At 42.4% G+C, this 15,830-nt stretch overlaps 1 non-coding gene across 1 annotated transcript; it reads left to right on the forward strand.

Moving 5' to 3' along the window:
- Nucleotides 1–15,543: 15,543 nt before the first annotated feature.
- trnat-cgu (transfer RNA threonine (anticodon CGU)) lies at nucleotides 15,544–15,615 on the forward strand. Its single transcript has one exon. It is a non-coding gene; the product is annotated as a tRNA-Thr (tRNA).
- Nucleotides 15,616–15,830: the final 215 nt, after the last annotated feature.

The following is a 15,830-nucleotide window of genomic DNA, read 5'->3' on the forward strand; positions in this document are numbered from 1 at the left end:
TTTTACACAAACAGCATCACATCTCTGCTACAAATGAACACCTGGTGTTTGTTTCTAGGACTTACGAGCGTACCGATCTCGCACAATTACACTGAGTGGTGGCAGTGAAATGTTACAAGTCATGGGTCAAGCTACTAATTTTTAGAAAAATTTGTTTGAATGAATTTGATACAGTTCTGTCTACAGTGCTCGCAGAAAGTCTGTTTATATGTAAAAAATGTTTAAAAATAATATATAATACATTACAAACAACCCTAAGTTTTAAGTAAACATTCATTCCAAATAGTGCTAATCTGAAACCCAAATTGTGGTTCTAAAAAAGCCATTCTGAGTTAAAACATTCATTGGTAAGCAATCACACTGGGTGCTTTTTATTTAGTAACACCTTTGCAATAACATAAAACACCAAACGTTTGTGTTTAGTGTCCTTTTGGGAGCCAATGACTACAATTGCAATTAATAGCAAAATAGCAAAAAAATAAGTGAATTAGTCAGTCAAAAAAAATGATAACACTTAATAAAAATAAAATGCCCGTGTGGAAGAGGTTAAACATTGTGCAGTGTGCAGGTATGTTAAACATTGTGCAGTGTGCAGGTATGATAAACATTTTGCAGTGTGCAGGTATGTTAAACATTGTGCAGTGTGCAGGTATGTTAAACATTGTGCTGTGTGCAGGTATGTTAAACCTTGTGCAGTGTGCAGGTATGTTAAACATTGTGCAGTGTGCAGGTATGTTAAACATTGTGCAGTGTGCAGGTATGTTAAACATTGTTTATTAATGGACTTTCGTTAAAAGACCAATAACTTTGCAGGATTGTTGCAGAATTGGGCGAGCTTTGCAGGACTTTTTGTGAGCACTGCATATATTATAGGTGGATAGTGTTTGTAGATCTATCTACCTAAACACATTTACGAGGCAAACAACATTGTCTGGGAGTCGAAAGTCTAACAGACCTCAATCACATGGAAAACTGTACTTTTATTTTATGAAGCTTGCTAATAAAACCTTTTTAATTAAACTGAAGATTTTTAATTTCATTATTGTTGTGCACTATGGCCAGCTTAGTTATAACACCATGACACAACGAACCTCACTGTCTGGATTTATTCACAAGCCTGATAGCTATGAGCTGGTTGCGTGTTTCCAAACTCTGCTATGTTTTAGGCTACAACACAGTTATTAACATAAAATAAGATTGGACTCTATGGCTTATAAATACAGTTGAGTCATAGAAAAACAAGAATATAGAAATTTGCTTTCATCCATAAAAACATGCCCAAACTCTCTGACAATGGGCGACTCTCTGCTGGCAATGTGGCAGACTGACCGGACGCACGCCCTGCTCGACCCTCTGCTGCTATGTAAAAGGTCAGTGTTCCATTTAACCCTGTGTTAGGCTGTACTCCACGCTCCCCTATATAAAAAAAACTCCTTAGAAATAATCGCTGTATGACTTTCAATAATATATATTTAATATTAATTATTTAATTAATTAAATAATCACTCCATTTTCCTTATCATTTTAAAACTTTCATGATTTCTTGGTAAATATGTCAATTATGCTTTGCTTTAAATTATTCAAATTAACTGGCCAGATTTACAAATTCGCGGCTTTGAACCATGCACACACTCACACACACGTTTGTATTCATATCTTTGTCGGGACCATCCATTCATTTCTAAGGGAAACCCCTAATCCCAACAACAGAAACCTTAACCCCCACCCAGCACTAACCTTAACCATAAGTAACCAAACGTAATACAAGATTTTTGACATTTTTTAGTTTTTTTGATCACAGCATTTGAAAGTTTTTTTGATGCAGTCACAGCATTATAAAATTGTGATTATTCAAATAGGGGCCTGAAAAATGTCCCCCGGAGTAAGAGAGTTTCAGGTTTTACCACAATTTGGGGACATTTTGGTCCCCAAATGTGATCTATGCAAACCCACACACACACACATTTTTATTGCTCCTCACAGTATAAGGAAATATGATGCTAAAGTATCATCTCCCCCCCCCCCACCATTCACCCCCCCACCATTCACCCCTTCGGCTTTGGCTGCCTTCCGGTGCCTTTGTATGAGAGAGCCACCCGCATGTGTATGGGCGGTGAAGCACATCCCCACACGACCAGCCTGCGGCGAGCCCCCCCCCCCCCCCGCGCTGAACTGAGCACCAGCAGGCTCGCAATATGCGGCAACATAACGAGCGTGATGCCGATGCCATCCGCCACGCAGGGGCGCTTTCGGAAATACCAACAGCCTCATTCCTTAAACCGCCATTAGCTCTCGCTTCCAGCTGCTCCTCTTCGCCGCCGCCAAAGATCATTCGCGCCAATCGCAGTTCTACCTGCGCTGCGTGACCTTGATTGACCTTCTGATGAAACCCCAAAGGTCAGACGGCGACAGGGCGCCCCGGGGGGTGGCACAGTGCTCTCACACCTTCCGGGATTGAATGATCTTCCCATGTTCGTGCGGGTTTCCAACGGAAAATCTGCTTTCCGGCAGCTGCCCAAAAACATGCAGTTAAATTAACTGTTGTTTAAAAAAGATGTCCTTAGTGTCTGACTGTGTGTGGGTGTGTGTCCTGTAAAGGGCCAGCGTTCCATTCGGGGTTTCCATGCGGACATGCCATGTGCTTCCAGGGATGGCATCCAGGTTGACGCTGCCATCCCATATTGGATAAGTGGTTGTGGAAATGGGATGGATGGTTAGAGTCCATGGTCGAATATCTTGGGGATCTGAACTGATGATCTTCAGATTCCTAATTCATGCTCTTGCCTGCCATGTAAATATATCACTATAAAGACTGATTGGCAAAATCACACATATGAAGGATGCAGACAGACAATATCCTGGCTTCCTTAAACTGCCTTTGGGATCCTTTTGCTCTAAATGGCAGACCGACTTCATATTTCTGTACACAGCACATCGCAAGTGATGCACAAGTGCCTGGGCGATTGGCTGTGGAACGGCTGCGATCCAAGAAAACGGAGAGTGGAATTCACACCAAAGCGACAAGTGTTTCAAACAGCCGAGTAGGACGGCAGAAAGAAGTAAAGCGAACTGAAATCTTCATCGACTCCCACTCAAGTGTTTGACAAATAAGAAAACACCAAAACAAGATGAAAAACATGAAACCTACACCGAAGAACGACAAACCTGCTCATTTCATCTGACATTTTTTTTAAATATACTCATTTTAATTCTCCTTTTCTCATTGCTTGTCTGCCTTTTTGTAGACCTTATACTCAATAAAAAAGGCCCATAACATGGTGTCCCTGGGCTCGAAATTTTGTGCAAGGTCAACCTCTCAGGTACAGTACATCATGACATACTATCTGTGGGAGTGGCACATTTGTGGACAATAATTTAAAAAAAAGATTTGAACACATAGCCATTATTGTAGGTTGGCATTCCATCTTGGGTGTTCCCCTGCCCTCTGCGTGCTGAAACGGATGGACGCGTTACACAAATCCATAAATTAAGCTTAGGTTGAAGTCTACAACATATGACAAATGAACCTTTCCATCCATCTCTCCATCATCATCCATGCAAACATCCATATGTCTGTGTTCCATAATTGTTTATCCGATACAGGGTTGCTTATCCCAGGATGCATGAAGATGGGATGTCAGTTCATCGCAGGGCACACACGCAAATGCATTTAACTTTGAATGCAAAGGAGAATGCGCTACAGATAGTGAAAGATAGATGCACTGACAGACATGAAAGCAAGGCTTGTTAAAACCAAAATGATAGGCGCTAACATTTTCTTTTTAAGTGAAATGCAGACAGCAACAATCTCATTATTCGGTATATAAGATTTTAGCCTTAAATAGAAGTGGCCATTTGCTTTTCATGGGTCAGAAATAATGATCTCTTGAAACATGCTTGTGTGTTGTTAGGCACATTTATTGCCTGAAAGTTTAAGTCAACAGTCCCTTGATAATGGAAATATAGGTCACTGTTTCCTTGCAAACGTCCTGTCTGTCTGGCCAGTAAATTTGGAGAGCATTGGTGACTGGCCTCCCCCCCCCCCCCCACACACACACACACACACAGACATCCCCCACCCTGGCTGGAGCCGAACAAAGAGGTGAGTGAGCAGGACACCCCCGACACACGTCGCCAGGCTGCCATCTGTGGAATTTTGGCTCAGAGCAAAGTGTTAAACACCAATCTGTGGCACAGCTCGCGTGGCCATAGCCTTGTACGGATGGGGGAGAGAACCCCCCCATCCACAGAATAAAAACACATTATAGGTTGTTCACCTACCTGTCTTAGCTCACCCCCCCCCCCCCCCACTTCCAAAAAAATAATGAATTGTAACACAGATGAAGGCAAGGGTTTTGGATTTAGGGGCAATAATGTGAGCATTACATCACTGTCACGTCCTGTTCCTACAAACTGATGTGGTTAATTTAACCAGCTCGACAGAGACATTTTGACGTCTGTCTATAGTCTGACTTGGTTACTAAAACAAACCTCGATGTAACACATCAGTCGCCAAACGCATGAGTGTTCGAGACGCCCTGCAGATAAGGAGATCCAGAAGTTATAGAGCTAAGCTTCAGTCCCAGGAGGAAACTGATTAATTAAACTGAACTGGATGAGTGTATAATGGCTGAATGTGAACTCCTCACAAACTTTCATTGTTGTCTGTTTGTTTAATACATGCTGCTTTATATAAACCCCTTGCACTATACATTTTCGAATAAATTTACTCAAATTACTTTTCCAATAACTTTCATATTTCACTTTCATATTTAAAACTATAGAAGGATGGCGACCAAAGAAACACACACACACACACACACACACACAGATTTGTATTTATATATTTGTGGGGACTCTACATTCAATTCTATGGGAAAAACTCTAATCCCAACATGACGACCTTAACCCCCACCCAGCCCTAACCTTAACCATAAGTAACCAAACATAATACAAGACTTTTGACATTTTTAGCTTACTGACTGCAGTCACGGATTTTTATAAAAATGAGGCAATCCAAATGGGTAACTGGAAAATGTCCCCAAAAGTAAGGGAGTTTCAGGTTTTATATATTAGTCCCCAAATGTGATCTATTGAAAGTGACACACAAACACAAACTTCTAGCATCTGACAGGGAGGATTATTTAAAAACATGATTCTGATTAACAGGTGAGGTGGACTGAAAAGGGGCGGAGCCACTGGGGGAGTGGATATGGTTGGAGTGCAGTGCAAAGCGAGGCACCATTGGCCGAGCACGACGCACACTGCTGTTAAAGACCACGTCAGCTCTCCGATCTGCTTCCAGGCTGTTTGATGTTCTTAAATGAGAGAGAAAAAAAGTATTAGTACTTAGAGCTAATTTAATATTTCTTTTTCGTATTTTGCGGACCAATATTGATCTAAAAACTAAGAGATGACAGGGAAGCTGGTTTCCTAGAAATGGGTCATAACAGCCTCAACAGGCTGTACTGTTGCTATTTGAGTTCAGCATTTATTACGTCACCTAGGAAAGAGAGCTAGGCAGCATCTGACTCCTGCATGGACGTGAAATGTTGGTCTTGAAGATTATCCACTTGTGTTCTAATGCCTTCCATTACTCAGAAGGAGTTTAACCACATCACAAAATGACTGTCCTTTCAATGAGGGCCATTACCCAATCTGTACCATTTCTCAACATGCGCGTGTAGCTCAGGCCGTAAGAAAGACACATCCTGCAAGTATTTAAGTATTTATAGTTGAGTAGAGGCAGAATGTTTTAGCTATTGACAAACTAACCAGTAGAAATCTCAAGGGAGAAGACATGGGTAGTTCTTATTTTCGAACTATTTTATATCACGTTACAAAACACACAGAATATTGTAAAACGTTATTCATTAACAAGCTGTTTTGGGTGTTTAGGACTTCTGTTAGTTATTAAAATCTAATTAAAAACATAGTTTATCGTTTTGTTAAAACTACATTTATCACTTTGTTAAAAAAAAAAAACAAATTACTAACGATTCAATTTTACGCCAAGCCCATTTTACACTGCATTTCAAATAACCAAATAAATGTTTATATTCAAATAAAATAAATGCATTTTTAATGAATATGAAAAAATTTAGTACTCTGAACAATTTTCGAAACCATTTTTTGAAACAAATCGAATAACGTCCTTAAGTAAATAAATTATGAGATCTTATTAGCTTGTAAATTTTATCATAGCAGAACGTTGCTTTCTTTCCAAGATAGCAATTACTTACTGTATCTTTCTGACTATAGAGAGTACTTAATAAAAAAAAGTAAAGCCTTGGTAATAATGTGATATATGCAGCAAAGACCAAAACAACAAAGGCTAGTAACAAGATTTAGGATGTAAATGTATCATGCAGGTTTACATGAAGACTTTAGAGAGAGCTATAAAAATTGCACGCAGTAGACAGCAGAGTAAGTCATATGGTCTTTTTGTTAAATATTTAAGACAGGGTCTTCTTGGGCTTCTTGAAGCTTTCAGTGACTGAAATGCCTGAAGGTACCCAGTTGCATCATCAAAAACACCCAAATGGAAATAAAAGACTTGGATACCTCGCCTAAAAGACTGTTACAGTTCAACGCTGCAGAAATCCCTCTGCTAACTTCAAAGGACTGCAACTTCCATCCACAGCAAGTTTAAACCAATAGAACGTTTTGTCCTAGATAGTTCTGTCTTCCCCTGGGTGTATAAATTGATATGTATGTTCTTTGATAATGTGTGTATATATTTTGACTATGAGAAAAATGGCTACAAAATGCTTGTTTTTTTTTATTATTTATATGACTCTAGTGACTGATCGGTTTATTGATGTTCTGGCACAAACTCAGCTGTCTGAAGCTCAGCTGTAGTCAATAAGACTATTTATAGAGACAACAGGTAGCACAAGAGTCAGAAGTTTTGGCCATGTGGCCAGAGGGGTGCTCCAGGAGAACCTTGTCATTCTGCTGTGTTTGTGTGCCTGTTCTGAAACGTTCCTGCAAGAATCACTTCACTTTGGTCAGTGAGTGGATCTATGTGACATGGGGGTGGGAGAAAGGATTGGGGGCCTTATTAGAAAGGATAGTAATGTCTGGGCTGACAGGTGATCAAGGGCTAAGTATGTGAGAACACAAGTGCTTTATACGATGGATAACTTGTTACAGGTGCAAAGGGTATGTCACATGACTTCCCCAGAGACTCGAGATCCGTGTCATCCTCCAATCACAGTTGGACTGTACCATCACGCAAATTGCATAGCATGTAAACAAAGAATCTACTAAATGAAATCTTTAATCAAAATGGAGTTTATTTTCACCCATGAAACATACTTATTTTTTAAGTTTAGTTTTTCTCTTGTTTTTCTTTCGTGAGCATGGTACCAGCCTGGCCAAGTGACAGCAACGGGCTGGAATCAATTTCTCTGCAGGGCTGTGACCCACCTGAGCTTGACAGAGAGAGAGAGAGAGAGAGAGAGAGAGAGGAAAGGAGGGAGGGATTGGAGGAGAGGAGACCCAAGAGGCTGCTCCCTCATCTGGTTCCCCTGGGCTGGGGGGTAGGGAGGCAATGCTGCAGAGCCACCATGGGAACGAACTGCTAGGGGAAGCTCGGCCGAAGAGTGTGTGGGAGAGCACAGCCACTGCGGCCTTTCTCGTGAGAAAGCGTCATAGGAATCAGCCTGAAAGAAACCCACCAGTGCGGGGGAGGAGGTGGTCATGGCAGTGCTGGGGGGGGGGGGGGGGGGGGGCTACAGGAAAAGGAAGGGGAAGTAGATGCACCAGTGGATGCAGAACTTGGTCCTAGGGTCGGTCTGTTGAATTTAAAGGTACGCTGCCCTCATTCAGATTTACTGTTTGCTGACTCAGCCCCCACAAGCCGCAGGTCTCCAACGAAAGATAGTCTGCATGCATACACTACAGTGCTTGAGGAAGATATCAAACACACAAATCTGAGAATCACATTTAAATGGATGTCAGCACAAAGTGTGTGTAGTATCACGCTGAGGTTCTTCGGCTGGTGCAAAATCCCATTTTAAATACAGTTACGTATCTATTTATGTTCTGTTCGCTCTAAAATAGGCTTTAGACTATGCAAATGTACATGGGGTAGTAATTTTTTAAATATGTAAATCAAATTATGTACTACATAATTAAAAAGGCACACTTCCAAAATATTTTAATTGTCTTTAGGATTTTTGTACAAAATGATTGAACCAATATGTCTGATCTGTTTGCTTTCTGAATAAAAAGTAAATGGCACCCCCCCCCCAAAAGACATATCAATGAGAACACAATTATCTAAAATTACACTTGCTTCATATATTTTACTTTATTTATTTATATTTTCGTTGTTTTTTGAGTGGGTGGAATTTATTTCCTTCAGAAGAATCAGAAATCTCTGCTGGGTGCTAAAAACATTGTCACAAATATGCAACAGTAATTCTCTTTGTAATTTGATTAAAGAAATGTAAATGTGCCTCCCAATCATATATTGCTGCTAAGCCAATTACACTGGCTTACTGGATTTGCGTGTGTGGTACTTTGATTACCGGAACAATAAAAGGGGAAGTGAGGGCCGTTTGGTGCATATTACACAGGTGAACCGGAAATCTGCACAGTGGGAGGGGCCCGGGAATATGGCGTGCACGTGCTAATGGGACATGCGCCAAACACCTGAATACGTGGCTGCTGCGTTAACTAGGCCTCGCGCACCTGCAAACAATTAACTGGACTTAAAAAAAGAAAAGGAAAAAAGAAAGTTATTGCCTACAAATGGGATTCTGGTGCTAGATGTAGTATTTATTTCGCGAACATATTATTTATATTATGAGGAAGATTAAATGTCTCGCAAGCCCTTTTTTGCATGCAGAAATAGGTTTATGTTACCAGAGTTGCAGGCCGTCATTTATGGTCGAATGTGCAATCGCTGTATGTTTTTGATTACATATTTTTTCCCGTTTGCCTGATACGTTAGTCTGTCACCTTTATAATCAGTTTGAATTGGATATTGTAGTAATTTAGTGAGAAAAATTCTGGGTAAAATCTCTCAGCCTGGCTATTAACGCGTAATATATCGTTGGAAATTCAATTTCCCTAAAAGAGTTTGTCTATAATGAGCTCGTGTTTTAGGTCCCCTCTAATTTGTGCAGTAAAGGCGACAAGAGGGGGTCGTCGGCTCCCACGTTTCACGCCAAAGTCGCGTTGGACACGATGTGCCTAAACATCACAAGAGGGTGACTCCCCCTTCCATTCTCCCCCCTTTCTTCCGCGAGCTTTCTTTGCCGGCGTCGCCGAGAGTAAATCCCCAAAGCATGTTTTCTTGTTAGCTCGCCTGTGTTAAAATAGTAGCAGACGCGCGAGGCTCCCGAAGCGGCCGCGCGCTGAGCTCCGCGGGGGGCCCCGTGCCACATTGTCGCGAGCGGGCGGGGAGCGCGTGCAGTCGCAGGCTGCGGGTGTTAACGAGACGCCATGTCTCCCCGGGCTCGCCTCGTATTAATACGTTCGCGGTAAATAATTAATACGAGGGCTTTGACTTTACCGAGAGATCTACCGCTGCGTCTCAAATGGTCCTGTTTTTACAAAGCTGCGCGTCTCGCACCGCCGTCTGCAGTCTCTGCGGTCATATTAACTGACCTTAAAGAGCGTTAACCGGACGCCGGGCCGCTTCTGTCCGCCTCAGCTTAACGCTTAAAGAGGAGGTGGGGGGTAAAATAAAATTGGCTTGCATATTTATCGACTCTAAGAGTGTTTTCGTGGTGTCAGAGTCTGTATCTCTGGCCCATTAAACCGGGTTTCCCAAGCTGGAAAATGCCCCTTAAAATTGTGATTTGGCTATGCTCAGCATCGTGGAAGACGGTTTAAGAACGAATTGATAAGCAAGCAGTATTATTGTTAGAAGCCACTGGCGCCATCATAAGTTTTTAATCTTGTATATGTGTTCCTGTATTTGACTTGAATATCCATATATTTCATGGGGGCTTTTTCATTTTCACGTGTTGTCTGTGTGAAGAAAGCGGCTCAGAAGCTGAACGCGCTCCAAAGAGAGACTTTCGCTTTGTTGTGCGGCATTTTAAGGAAGGAAGCTGAAAGCTTGTCATTGCCAACTGGACGGTCTAATAATACCCCGTCTAAAGTATGCAACTCCCACTTGAAGCAAAAGTTCATACTGGAACGGGCGACGTGAAGCATCATGTGGGAGACTTTCTCCCAGCGACGTGAGTTTCAAAATTACAGAGGGGGCACCGAAGTGTGCGCGTCTGGTCCGCTAAATATGGGTGTGAGGGACGGGATGCTGGATGTTAAATGCCAGTGGAGGGTTTATCTTGTCCGGGTGCTGCCAAAGCCTGCTGCCAGCCTCCACAGCAGGTTTCACATTCACAAAATGTTTCAATGCTGTAATAAATGAGTCTGGAGGCAAAACTACCTTCACTTATAACCCTTCCTTCTTTCTGCATCATTATTTCAGCCCTGTTAAATTTCATTCTGTACGGCAAGTGTGTATGTTCCGCTTCATATCTAAGCAAATAAAGTTGCACACACACACGTACGCACCATGTTTTGGCACGATGTACTGTTATAAAACGATACGTTCTGTAAAGTGTCTGTGTGACAGGCACAAGTCTATTCTAGCCGTTTTACTATATTTTACTCTTTCGTTGTTTTGGGGTGTATGCTTTTGCGTGTGTATGATCATATGATCCGACAGGCACAACTGTATTCCTGCCCCTTACTATATTTTACTCTTTTGTTCCATTGTTTTGGGGTATATGATTTTTGCGCGTGTATGATCAGTGCGATCTTTATGACACTCGTCCTGCATGCCGTTTCTTCCCAGGCGTGTGGTCTCCGATCATAAAGAACAATGCAGGCGACCTGGCACGTTGCACTTCTTTGTGTCAAACTATTCTGGGCCATTTATAAGTCACGCTGCGTTTTCCTAAAGGTTCTCATGTGTCAGCAACCATAGCGGTGGCATTGGCTGCCCCCTGGTGGCTAAATGACCTAGAGACCATCTGGATCAGCAAAAAGAAGCGCCGTAGCTCTGTATTAATATAAATATATTAATATGTATTTATATTATTCACAATATAGATATGTTCGCGAAATATTAACATATATATTTTGATTTATTATTATTTATTTTTTTACTTCCAAAAATTATAATGGAGCCCCCAATCTTGACGCAGAATTTTGGGATGAGCCGGACTCCTGGATTAGGACCTGGTCCAGTTGGTCGTTGTCTGTAGCTGTATTTTAAAGAAGAAGTAAAGCAGGACAACAACGCGTCTTTAAAAGAAAGCAGAAAGAACATCTTCCGGTTGTTAAGGCCGAATGATTTAAGTATGTATGAGGACTGAATTCTATTCATTTATGCATCACCTTTTCTGATGCACACTTAATAGTTACATAGTTAATAAGATGTTTTACGCTGAATAGTATTTAAGAATATTTTTATGTTCAACAGTAAATTTGGGATAATTATTCCTTAAATAATGTTACCTGTTGTAACTGCTGTGTGAGTCCTGCCTCGAAATTGAGCCTTCATTTTTACTGCCCCTTAAATCTGTCGAAATAATGCACATAAACACAGGGTGCTTTTCTTCTGCCCTAAATCCTCATCGACGCTGAATTTCAAACCTGTTTTAATGGTGTGATTTAAAAAAAAAAAAGGAAAATTGTGTCCAGTGGAAATTAGAGACTGAAACGCCCTCTGTAGTACACGAGTCATACATTTTTATGAAGTCACTGCTTTTAAATCTCTCTGTGTTGTGCAGAATCACTCCTGCATTGTCTTGTGTTCTTGGTAGCAGAAACAGACAAATTAGCGACTGCTAGGAATCCACTTTGGTGGAGGGGGGGTTCTGGAAAATGAATCACTGGAAAGCAGGCGTGACTGACCTGGTGGGCTTAGACATCAACTGCAATTCCACTCAAATGGTTAAAGTGGCAACTTTATAGCATTACCAGAATGTTCCTTTGCATCCGTCTCTCTGCTACAGTTTTTAAAGCAGCAATAATTCACCGGAATGACTGGTCCTAATCCAGTCCAGGTGATCCGCTACCTTCCCCTACCTTCTACAATCACTCTGCAATAGTGGTTAAAATATTACGTTAGTAATATTTTAAAACATACATACACCTTGCATTGCCCACTCGAAGATCATACCACATTATACCGCTATTTACATCTACGATGTTAGACAGTCGAGACGAATACAAGAGTTTCATCCGAAAAAACTTCTAATTTATAACTAAACCAAGAGAAAAATCAACCACCAATCTGGCTGTTGATGGGAATTACATCCATCAATCACTGTCCCAGTCATGGTTACGGGAGAATTGAGCAGAGTTAAAGCTTCTAAGGTGTTTTAAACAGTTAAGGAAAAAAAAACAAACACATCCATGAGAACTGGCAGCTGTGGATTTTTTTTTATTTTGCAATTTATAGCCTAAAAGAATCTTATAAATGTGGCTCTAACAGGGCCTTCTCACCACGATGAACGGCACTGATGTTCATACTTTCATTTCACGATGAGCCTGCTATGTCCCATGCACGCTTGAAATTCACTTCTGCATCCATGGCAGTTGCATCATGCGGCTCGTGTGGCAAAGATGCCATTCTGCTTTCATCCTACCCCCAGCCGCATGTAAGACTTCTCATTCCCAATGGAGAAATGAATGTCCTGAAATGGCCCGTCCACTGTGTGTGTGGCATTTTTGCTACGTGCTTCGTTTGGTGATCTCTCAAGAAGCAGGCCTGCTGAGGTGTTCCACCAGCCTTAAGGGTGGCAGAGGGGCTCTCAAAATCGCAGCTGCTCTGCCAACCCAAACATATTCCTGTATTTAAATAGAAGTGAAGTCGGCGCCATTACGACCACGGCCCCATCTGACAGTCTGAGCAGCTTAATCGACCTGCAGTCTGCCTGCAAATTAAACAGCAGGCCCCAGACCGGCGAGACCAAAGAGCGCAGACTGAGCGACCGTCCAGCCTGGCTGCTGCTGCTCATTGTCATCGACGGCCCTGACGCACCCCTCCCCACGAGACACCGACGCAACAAGGAAGGTCTGCCCTGAATCTCGGGCATGTGCCGAGATCTGGCTTTACGCAAAGCTGGCCACGTGATCCAAGGAATGAAGGCCGCAGTACGATCCTCCTTTTATTTATATTGCTCTCTCGCACAGAGAAAACAATCAGGTGAGTGTGGATGAGTGCTGAGCCTTTGTCAGTAACTGAAATGACATCAAATGCGGTAAATGTATTAACGCTAATTGTTATGATTAACAGTCTCATTCTTTTATTCGTATATGTCTCCCTCAGAACAGCACAGAAAGGCCATAATAACATGAGTACAGAGGATTGCTCACACCTTCGTTCATAAAAGAAATATTTGGGAAACATACTGTATTGTTATTGCTACTATCATTAGTGAGTGAAACATTTTGCACGTTAGATGTGTGTGCAGCTATTGTAGCTAGATCAGGAACTGGTATTGGTTTCATGCTAAATCTGCCCAAACGGTTTACTGTCTGCAAACCTATGTAATTTTATTGCACTTGACATGGTGTTGCTTCTGCTGTGGGTGAGCCCTGGTCTCGCTGGGCCGCTGGGCTTTCCTGTCAGAGTTGTGAACATCCATCTACGTACCAGTTGGAGCTCGCTTTTGTCACACAAGAGCTCGCGTCTTGACAGAGCAAACATTTGTTGGTGTATGTACGTGCGCGGGTGCATATATCTGTGCTTAAGACAGAAGTAGGACGTGAAAAATTGAAGGGGTGGGAAACATTATTTGTTAATTGGAAGCGGTAATATTTCTCTAGATGTCACCCAAGTGGGTGTTCCAGCATTTGGGCGCTACACTCAAGATTTTGCATTTCCTAATCCTACCAGTTTCTGTGAGATACAACATAAGGACCTACGATTGACGCACACAAGACACTTTGATAAACATGCTGCCTTTCTGCTGTGACAACCAGCTAACCAGTGCCCCACGTGATGAAATACGGCAAAACAAACTCGTCGTGACAACTTTGGCCCCCAACACTGCGGCAACGTACTAACCGGAAGCCCTCAAACTGACTGTGAAATGTAGCGGTGTACAGGAACGGTACAAATATGTGCAAATCTTAATCTTCCAGGAGCATTGCTTCTTAGTATTTTCCCTTTGAGAGTTAACATTGCAGTGACATTATTTGCCAATGGGTGTGCACAGAAATGGTCATTCTTCCTTCACTGTCATCAAATGAGATCTTAAATACATTCCTTTCATAACTGTAAAGTGAAACATCTGCTGGCTGCACAATAGTGACAGACCTGTGCTTAACTCAGAAGATTGCCTGTGTTTTGGTTATTCACCCTTCGAGGTGGGGGGGTAGTCCGCCAATGCGCACTGCTCTCACCTGACCACTGTTAGGAACAATATTCTAATATTGGGTTGGATACCTTTGCTCTCAGCAAGGCTTAAAGTCTTCGTGGTATGGACTCAACAAGATGCGTCTGGAATCCTTAGAGATTCTGGTCCATGTTGACAGGATCGCATCTCGTAATTGCTGCAGATTTGTCGGCTGCACACTCATGCTGCGATTCTCCCGTTCCACCACATCCCAGAGGTGCTCTATCAAATTCAGATCTGATGACGGGGGAGACCATTGAAGTACCCTGAAGTCATTGTCATGTTCATGGAACCAGTTTGAGATGATTTGTGTTTTGTTATGCACATTTTCCCGCTGGTAGGCATTAAAACCTGGGTAAATTGTGGCCATAAAGGGATGCACATGGTCAGCAACAATACTCAGGCAGCTGCATTTAAATGACGCTTGATAGGATACCCAGTGTGTGCCAAGAAAACATTCCTCACTTCATTAAACCGCCACTACCAGTCTGAACTGTTGACATAAGTCAGGTTGGGTCTATGGATTCATGTAGTTTGCGGCAAATGTTGACCCTGCCATTTGCTTATTGCAGCAGAAATCAAGATTCATCAGACCAGGCAACATTTTTCCAATATTCGACTGTTCGGTTTCCGTGAGCCTGTGCACACTGTACCTAGTGTTTAGCTGACAGGAATGGAACTTGATTAGCTTCTATTCCCATCCACCTCAAGGTTTGAATGTTGTATGTCCCAAGACACCTTTCTTCTCACCACTGCTGTTAAGAGTGGTAATCTGACTTGCTGTAGACTTCCTGTCAGCTCAAACCAATGTGACTGTTCTCCTCTGACCTCTCTCATCGCAAGGTGCCTGTACACACAGAATGGTGAGACTATTGCACTTGAAAATCCCAGATCAACAGTTTCTGTAATAATTTGATTTGAGGTCGTATCGCCCAGCCCTACATGTCAGGGTGGTACTTTTCATCATGGGTCCTGAGAGGTCGCAGTGTGTGTTAGTGATCAGTGCACTTGTGTACACAGTTGAAATAATTGTATTAAATTGACAGTTGGCCAATTTGGCCCTTTGCATGCGTAAAATAATGTGCGATATCTTATTAATCGTCATGGTCGTTGACGTGCTTAATGTTACGAACTTACCTCTATGCCTTCTCACCTTTTTCTGCAAGGCGCGGTGGCCAAGTGGTAAGGCGTTGGTCTCGTAAACCGAAGATCGCGGGTTCGAACCCCGTCCGTGCCTTTGGGGGGCAGTGGTGTCTTAATGGTTAGGGAAGCGTGCCTGCGATTGAAGTTGCTGGTTTGTATCACTGACCAGCATGATACTGCACTGAATTAGCTGCCCCATGCTATGTCACCTATGGGGTAAATGCAGGGGACACATTTTGTTGTTGTGCACTGTGGTGTGTCAGCAATGACCACTAAGTTCTTATCCCTGCTCTGCACAGGCCTCCCATG

This window comes from Brienomyrus brachyistius, chromosome 7 (assembly GCF_023856365.1).
Source record: "Brienomyrus brachyistius isolate T26 chromosome 7, BBRACH_0.4, whole genome shotgun sequence".
Taxonomy (NCBI): Eukaryota; Metazoa; Chordata; class Actinopteri; order Osteoglossiformes; family Mormyridae; genus Brienomyrus; species Brienomyrus brachyistius.